This window comes from Dendrobates tinctorius, unplaced genomic scaffold, assembly GCF_039654945.1.
Source record: "Dendrobates tinctorius isolate UK_male_01 unplaced genomic scaffold, ASM3965494v1 ptg000120l, whole genome shotgun sequence".
NCBI lineage: Eukaryota > Metazoa > Chordata > Amphibia > Anura > Dendrobatidae > Dendrobates > Dendrobates tinctorius.
The window spans coordinates 21,460,133-21,467,022 of record NW_027361788.1 but is presented as its reverse complement, the minus strand read 5'-3'; the positions used below and the strand labels follow the sequence as shown (position 1 = coordinate 21,467,022).

Here is a 6,890-nt window from a genome sequence, read left to right as displayed (position 1 = left end):
ATAAACTGCTGCGTTTCCGCGTGGATTTTTCCGCAGCATGTGCACAGCGTTTTTTTCCCCCATAGAATAGCATTGTACTGTAAATCACTTGTGGATCCGCAGAAAATCCGCAACGTGTGCACATAGCCTTAGAATAATCAGTGCCGGCAGATGTCACAGCACTGACTAATGTAGAACACATGGACAAATATCAGATATTAGAGGATAACATAAAACAGCAATACGGACAGGAGTGAGGGCCTGATCCCAGGAGCTTACACTCTGAGAAAATGGCTAAAAGCCTTCACTAGACCCCTGTACAGCTGTATAATGAGGCCGAGGCTTTATAGTTAAGAGACAGGAGTGATAAAAGTGGGGAAAGTAGCATTTTTTGCAAGAAGAGCCGCTTTTTGAGCCAAAAAGAGCCAGCTCTTGTTGGTGAGCGGAGCCAAGTGAGCCAGATCACCAAAAAGAGCCGGACTGCCCATCACTACTGTGTGCCCAGGACCTGTGATGTGTGCACAGGACCTGGGATGAGGTCACAGGAGGGGAGGAGTCAGAGGACTCTGCTGTGCTGGTTGTCATGGTGCTGGATGAAGTGAAGTTTCTCTGTGCGGTCAGGAGGGGTTTACAGTGTGGATGTAGCAGAGCTACGCGTGTACGAGGTGTACGGAGCAGAGCTGTGTGTGTACGAGGTGTACGGAGCAGAGCCGCGCGTGTACGACGTGTATGGACCGGAGCCGTGCATGTACGAGGTGTACGGAGTGGAGCTACGTGTGTACGAGGTGTACGGAGCGGAGCTGTGTGTGTACGAGGTGTGCGGAGCAGAGCTGTGTGTGTACGAGGTGTACGGAGCGGAGCCGCGCATGTACGACGTGTATGGACCGGAGCCGCGCATGTACGAGGTGTACGGAGCAGAGCCACATGTATGAGGTTACGGAGCGGAGCCACATGTGTATGAGATGTACGGTGTGGAGCCACGCGTGTACGAGAAGTACGGAGCCACGAGTGTATGAGGTGTACGGAGCGGAACCGCCTGTGTACAAGGTGTACGGAGCCACGTGTGTATGAGGTGTACGAGAAGTACGGAGCCACGAGTGTATGAGGTGTACGGAGCGGAGCCGCCTGTGTACAAGGTGAATGGAGCCACGTGGGCATGAGATGTACAGAGCGGAGCCGCATGTGTACGAGGTGTACAGAGCGGAGCCGCATGTGTACGAGGTGTACAGAGCGGAGCCGCACGTTGCGAGGTGTACGTAGCAGAGCCACACGTGTACTAGGTGTATGGAGCGGAGCCACGCGTGTATGAGGTGTACAGAGCGGAGCCGCATGTGTACGAGGTGTACAGAGCGGAGCCGCATGTTACGAGGTGTACGTAGCAGAGCCGCACGTGTACTAGGTGTATGGAGCGGAGCCACGCGTGTATGAGGTGTAAGGAGCGGAGTCGTGTGTGTACTTGGTGTATGGTGTGGAGCCGCATGTGTATGGGGTATGCGGAGCGGAGCCGTTTGTGTACGGAGTGGAGCCATGTGTGTGCAGGATGTACGGAGTGGAGCCAAGTTTGTACGAGGCATACAAAGCAGGCTTTTCCCATGGACACAGGAGTACACGGCAGAGCACCGAGGGGCACTTTAAAACTCGCACATGACGGTCCACCGGAAGTGGTGTGCTGGAAGCTGACCGGAAATGAGGTAATTTCATGGAGAGATTGTGACGGAACCATGGAGGCACTTCAGGGAATGCTTCAGATCCATCACCATGTCCCCCTCCGACAGCACAGACAGTGGGATCGCCTTGGACTCGGGGATGTTGTCCATGTGAGCGGATCATGATATGTCCTGCATCGGGAGGCTCAGGTGGGCATTACAATGGGAGCCGGGTTGCTATAGTATCTTTATAGAATCTTTCTTTCTCTCTCTCTCTCTGTTTCGTCTCTGTTCTTTCTTTCTTTCTCTCTGTTTCTTTCTCATTCTCTGTTCTGTCTTTCCCTTTTTCTTTCTCTCTCTCTGTTCTTTCTCTCTAATCTTTATTTTTTTCTTTCTCTCTGTTCTTTCTCTCTCTGTTCTTTCTTTCCCCTCTTTTTTTCTTTACTCTCTTTCTTTCTTTCTCTTTGTTCTTTCTCTTTCTTTCTCTCTCTGTTATTTCTATGTCTCTGTTCTTTCTTTCTTTCCCCTCTTTCTTTCTCTCTATCTCTCTGTTCTTTCTTTCCCCTCTTTCTTTCTCTGTTCTTTTTCTCTTTCTTTCTCTTTTTTTCGCTCTCTGTTCTTTCTTTCTCTATCGTTCTGTTCTTTCTTTCCCTTCTTTCTTTCTTTCTTTCTCTGTTCTTTTTCTTTACTTCTTTCGTTCTCTCTCTCTGTTCTTTCTTTTCCCTCTTTCTCTCTCCCTATGTTCTTTTTTTCTGTCCCCTCTTTCTTTCTCTCTCTGTTCTTTCCCCTCTTTTTTCTTTCTTTCTCTCTGTTCTTTCTTTCCCTTTTTTCTCTCTCTCTGTTCTTTCTTTTGCTCTCTGTTCTTTCATTCCCCTCTTTCTTTTTCTCTCTGTTTTTCCTTTCTCTTTCTCTCTGTTCTTTCTTTTTATCTGTTCTCTCTTTGTTCTTTCTTTCCCCTTTCTTTCTCTGTTCTTTCTTTCTCTCTCTCTGTTTTTTTCTGTCCCCTCTTTCTTTCTCTCTGTGTTCTTTCTTTCTTTCTCTTTCTTTTTCTCTGTTCTTTCTTTCTTTCCCCTCTTTATTTTTCTGTTATTTCTGTCTCTCTGATCTTTCTTTCGCTCTCTGTTCTTTCTTCTCCCTCTTTCTTTCTCTCTCTCTGTTCTTTCTTTTGCTCTCTGTTCTGTCTTTCCCCCCTTTCTCTCTGTTCTTTCTACATTCTCTCTCTGTTCTTTCTTCCCTCTCTGTTCTTTCTTTCTCTCTCTGTTTTCTTTCTCTCTGGTTTCTTTCTTTTCCTCAGTACCAGCCAGTGTGCCCACAGTACCAGCCACTGTGCCCATAATGCCAGCCACTTTGCCCTCAGTACCAGTCAGTGTGATCAGCAGTGCTAAATGGGTGCGGTTGGGTGTGGACATGGGTGTGTCTAGTTGTGAAATGGGTGTGGCTGTGGGTGTGGCCTATAATTTGCAGCCTTTGTCCCTCCTCAAAAGTTGGGAGGTATGCAGTCGTCTGCCTGCTAGTGGTGTGAGGGGCTCTACAGGCACATAGTGATCAGTGGTCTGTCAGCTGCCAGTGGAGTGGGGGACACTGGAGACACGTAGTGATTAGTGGTCTGCCTGGTAGTTATGTGGGGGTCTCTGGAGGAACATAGTGATCAGTGATCTACCTGGTAGTAGTGTGGGGGCTCTGTAGACACACAGTGATCAGTGGTGTGAGGGGCACTGGAGACACATGGTGATCTGTCTGATAGTGGTGTGGGGGGCTCTGCAGACACATAGTTATCAGTGATCTACATGGTAGTGGTGTGGGGGGCAGATAGTGGTCAGTGGTCTGCCTGGTAGTGGTGCCTGTGGGGTGGAGCACATAGTGATCTACCTGGTAGTTTTGTGTGGGGACTCTGGAGGAACATAGTGATCAGTGGGGGGCACACAGTGATCTGCCTGGTAGTAGTGTGGGGGATCTGGAGGCACATTGTGATAGATGCTCTGCCTGGTAGGGGTGTGTGGGGCTCTGGAGGCACATAGTGATCAGTGGTTTGCCTGGTAGTGGTGTGGTGGGCTCTGGGGGGCACATAGTGATCAGTGATGTGCCTGGTAGTATGTGTGTGGGGCTCTGGAAGCACATAGTGATCAGTGATCTGCCTGGTAGTGGTGTGGGGGGCACATAGTGATCAGTGATGTGACTGGTAGTGGTGTGGGGGGCTCTGGGGGGCACATAGTGATCAGTGATGTGGCTGGTAGTATGTGTGTGGGGCTCTGAAGGCACATAATAATCAGTGGTCTGCCTGGTAGTGGTGTTGTGGGCTGTGGGGGGCACATAGTGATCAGTGATGTGCCTGGTAGTATGTGTGGGGGGTTCTGGAGGCACACAGTGATAAGTGATCTGCCTGGTAGTGTGTGGGGGACTCTGCAGGAAGTTGGGAGGTTATAATGCTGGTTAGCGTTGGTCACACATGTGGAGCATCTTTATGTGGAGAAAGTTTCTGACATTTACAGTATGTGATTGCTGGCTGGTACTTAGTGGTTGGGGCCCCGTGATATTGCTTTGTTGTCTTCTTGCAGTGTGAAAGCATCTTCTCCATCATTATCGGACACTACTAGACCCCCCTGCAGAATTCCAGACTCCGCATTGCTGAGGAGAAGATCTGCTACCGAGACGTTTTGGAGACTGGAGGATGCAGAACGGCCATGAATAACTGAGACAATTAGAGGGTGTTGGATTCTGAGGTTCTCCTTTCTGGAAGGTGAGGTGTCACTTTGGCTGTTCATTATTTTGAGGGCGTCAATAGACGGATTGTGGTTTCCTCTTTGTCTTGGAGACCGCTGTAATGGCAGAATGCCCATCGAGCGCAGCCCACCTCTTCTAGCCAAACCCCAACGTCATCCACCAAAAAGGGGCAACTCCCCTCATCCATGTGTTAGGTATTTGACTGCTGTGAACCCCTCAGGATCCTCAGCTCCCTAATTAAAGACAAGAACCTGCAAATTCCAACATTGCCGGACAAAACTGCAGAATACTTCACCCCTTCCATTGAGCGATGAGTGATGGCTCCTGGCACATTGTTCCCTCTGCATTACGGAGGCCATGTGGATATTCTGTTATTAGGAGATGTAGTAATACAAAACATATTTTCCAAAGATCTGCCTCCTGGGAGGCCCCCCAGAGGTGACCGTCCATAATTGCATGTGGTGAAGAGAACAGCACGAGGGAGGGACGGCGACCCCAGAACTAATGGACAATTAGATGGTGCAGCTATCATTTTCTAACCTTTCAGATATAAATGGTGAACCGTATTTTGCTAGATCTCACAATGGTGATTCTTGCCATAGATGCCACCTCAGGTGTGCGCCTGCTCCATGAATTAGAAATGACCCATCTGGTTTCATATTGGAGGCAGTAGCTGTTATAACATGGCCTCCTGCCTCCTCTCCTGCCCATATTATGATCTGCCATTGGGTGCGATGCTCTGCGCAACTCTCTGGGGTGCTATGCTCTGCAGGAATCTCTGTGGGGTGCCGTGCTCTGTAGGGATATCTGTGGGGTGCCGTGCTCTGCAGGGATCTCTGTGGGATGCCATGCTCTGCAGGGATCTCTGTGGGGTGCCGTGCTCGGCAGGGAGCTCTGTGGGGTGTCGTGCTCTGCAGGGTTGTCTGTGGGGTGCCATGCTCTGCACGGAGCTCTGTGGGGTGCTGTGCTCGGCAGGGAGCTCTGTGGGGTGCCATGCTCTGTAGGGCGCTCTGTGGGGTGTCGTGCTCGGCAGGGAGCTCTGTGGGGTGCTGTGCTCTGCAGGGATGTCTGTGGGGTGCTGTGCTCTGCAGGGATGTCTGTGGGGTGCCATGCTCTGCAGGGAGCTCTGTGGGGTGCCGTGCTCGGCAGGGAGCTCTGTGGGGTGCTGTGCTCTTCAGGGATATCTGTGGGGTGCCATGCTCTGCGGGGTGCCGTGCTCTGCAGGGAGCTCTGTGGGGTGCCGTGCTCTGCAGGGATGTCTGTGGGGTGCCGTGCTCTGTATGGATGTCTGTGGGGTGCCGTGCTCTGTATGGATGTCTGTGGGGTGCCGTGCTCTGCAGGGATGTCTGTGGGGTGCCGTGCTCTGCAGAGATCTCTGTGGGGTGCCGTGCTCTACAGGGATATCTGTGGGGTGCCGTGCTCTGCAGGGAACTCTGTGGGGTGCCGTGCTCGGCAGAGAGCTCTGTGGGGTGCCGTGCTCGGTAGGGAGCTCTATGGGGTGCCGTGCTCAGCAGGGAACTCTGTGGGGTGCTGTGCTCTGTATGGATGTCTGTGGGGTGCCGTGCTCTGCAGGGATGTCTGTGGGGTGCCGTGCTCTGCAGAGATCTCTGTGGGGTGCCGTGCTCTACAGGGATGTCTGTGGGGTGCCGTGCTCTGCAGGGAGCTCTGTGGGGTGCCGTGCTCGACAGAGAGCTCTGTGGGGTGCTGTGCTCGGCAGGGAGCTCTGTGGGGTGCCATGCTCGGCAGGGATCTCTGTGGGGTGCCATGCTTGGCAGGGATTTCCGAGGTGTGATGTTTTGCAGATTAGTAGTTGTCCTGTTTCTTCTCTCTTTGCAGTGAGTCTGGTGGTCTGCAGAGCCGTCTGGTGCAGATTTTTACCCATAATCTTGCTTCCCTGCCCTCGTTCTGCCGTTTCCCTCGGGAATATTAAGCAGCGGCTCCGGGATCAAGTCGGTCCAATGGATTTTCGGTTGTGATTGATGCTGTGTTGTGGGACTTATCTGCACTCGGCTTGTCCAGTCTGTGGTTACCACCAGCAGGGCGCTCACATGCTCACATGGTGAGGCTGGCACTGGTTGATGGGCACAAGCTGGCGTCCTGGCATTGCCTCGCTGATGTGACCGTATCCTGGAGCAGCTCCTGACGTTCTCCCCGTCCCGGAATGAGGATTCTGCTTGTGTTATGGACTTTCTGTATAAGGAAAACTTTTTGTCTAATATGTATATTATTATAAATCTGAGTTTCTTCTCTCCCGTCCACATGTAATTGTGAATAAAGTTCTGTTAGTGCCCCCCGAACCTTTGCTTCATGCGTAAATAAATGCTTCCTGTAAAGAAATTCTTCTAAACCTTTTAATTTTGGATTTTTCAAGATCTCTGCTGCTGTCAGTGATCGGGAGCGTTGGAAAAAGCAATCAGCTGATTTTTTAATACATTGATTATATTTAATAAAAATAGACAGATGTACAATAACAAATTATTATTGTGTTTTCAAAAAAAACTGATGTGAACACTTCTATACCCAACGATGACAAAGTTTTTGGAA

At 50.8% G+C, this 6,890-nt stretch overlaps 1 long non-coding RNA gene across 1 annotated transcript; it reads left to right on the top strand.

Moving 5' to 3' along the window:
* Positions 1-3,907: 3,907 nt before the first annotated feature.
* Positions 3,908-6,643, top strand: LOC141046768 (uncharacterized). Its single transcript, XR_012219651.1, has 2 exons — positions 3,908-4,362; positions 6,183-6,643. It is a non-coding gene; the product is annotated as an uncharacterized lncRNA (long non-coding RNA).
* Positions 6,644-6,890: the final 247 nt, after the last annotated feature.